Source organism: Apodemus sylvaticus, chromosome 4 (assembly GCF_947179515.1).
Source record: "Apodemus sylvaticus chromosome 4, mApoSyl1.1, whole genome shotgun sequence".
Taxonomy (NCBI): domain Eukaryota; kingdom Metazoa; phylum Chordata; class Mammalia; order Rodentia; family Muridae; genus Apodemus; species Apodemus sylvaticus.
This window is the reverse complement of record NC_067475.1, coordinates 165,400,222-165,401,611: the sequence shown is the minus strand read 5'-3', so window position 1 is coordinate 165,401,611 and position 1,390 is coordinate 165,400,222. Positions and strand designations below refer to the sequence as shown.

General features: G+C 50.3%; 1 pseudogene; it reads left to right on the top strand.

Annotated features, from left to right (window-relative positions):
- Positions 1 to 487: 487 nt before the first annotated feature.
- Positions 488 to 971, top strand: LOC127683770 (cofilin-1-like; annotated as a pseudogene).
- The last annotated feature ends 419 nt before the right edge of the window (positions 972 to 1,390 follow it).

The following is a 1,390-nucleotide window of genomic DNA, read 5'->3' as shown; positions in this document are numbered from 1 at the left end:
GACTGACCGATTCCAATAAAAGAATCTGCATTTGCAAGCATGGCACATGTCAGCGTTCCTTGCAAGGGCAAGCCCAGGCAGAACTGTTTTTCATTCACTGAAAACAAAAACCCCCAGGCTTCAACTGACTTGTCTTGTGTGCTTATGGAAACCCACAAGTGGCAGCTGGAGACCAGAACCCCTCCTGCGATTCTAAACAGAACTTAAATATGTCTCTTGGCTGTTCTACAGCTGTTTTGTCTATTTAATAAGACACCAAGTGGCAGCTTTATGCTCCAGATAGAGTGTCAAGAAGGTTTTTTTTGTGAATGAATGAGTGAATGAATGAACGAAACATAAATAAATGATAGCTAAATTGAAAGAACATCATTGATTTTACAAGAAAATAACAGCATCAAAAATCTGTAACTGAGAGTGGGATCCTGGCAGCAGTTGGGTGGGTCAGGTATCCAGTAGCTTTTTCTGTCTCCCTTTTGTTTCCAGAAACATGGCCTCTGGTGTGGCTGTCTCTGATGGTGTCATCAAGGCGTTCAATAGAAAACGCCGACGTTCGCAAGTCTCCAACGCCAGACGTGAAGAACGACAGAAGGCAGTGGTCTTCTGCCTCAGTGAGGACAAGGGGAGCACCATCCTGGAGGAGGGCAAAGAGATCCTGGTAGGAGGTGTGGGGCAGGCTGTGGACGACCCCTACACCACCTTTGTCAAGATGCTGCCAGGCAAGGACTGCCGCTATGCTCTCTATGATGCAACCTATGAGACCAAGGAGGAGGAACTGGTGTTCATCCCCTGGGCCCCGAGAATGCGCCCTCAAGAGCAAAATGCTCTGTGTCAGCTCCAAGGATGCCATCAAGAAGAAAGTGACAGAAGTCAAGCATGAATTACAAGCTAACTGCTACCGGGAGGTCAAGGACCCCTGCACCCTGGCAAAGAAACTGGGTGGCAGCACCTCCCTGGAGGGCAAGCCCTGGTAAGTCACCCCCAACCCCCTGCCTGGTGCATCTAGCAGCCCCAGACCAGCTCTTGGGATATGCAGGCTGCCCTTTTCCTGCCAGACTGGAGAGGCTTGGGGATCCCAGCAGGGGGAGGGCTAGCCCTTCACCCCAGCTGCCAAACATCTCTTCCACCCCTTGGAAGTTCCTTCTCCCTCCATCCCTGACAGTTCTGGCCTTCCCAAACTGCTTTTGATCTTCTGATTCCTCCTGGGTTGAAGCAGACCAAGTCCCATCCTAAGTACCCAGTTTGGGGGTCCTGTATTTTTTAATGACACCCCTGCTCCTCATCCCTCCCCATGCCGTGCTGCCAACTTCTAACCACAACAGTGACTCTGTGCTTGTCTGTTTAGTTCTGTGTGTAAATGAAATGTGGAAATGACCCTCCCTGCACCAGCTGG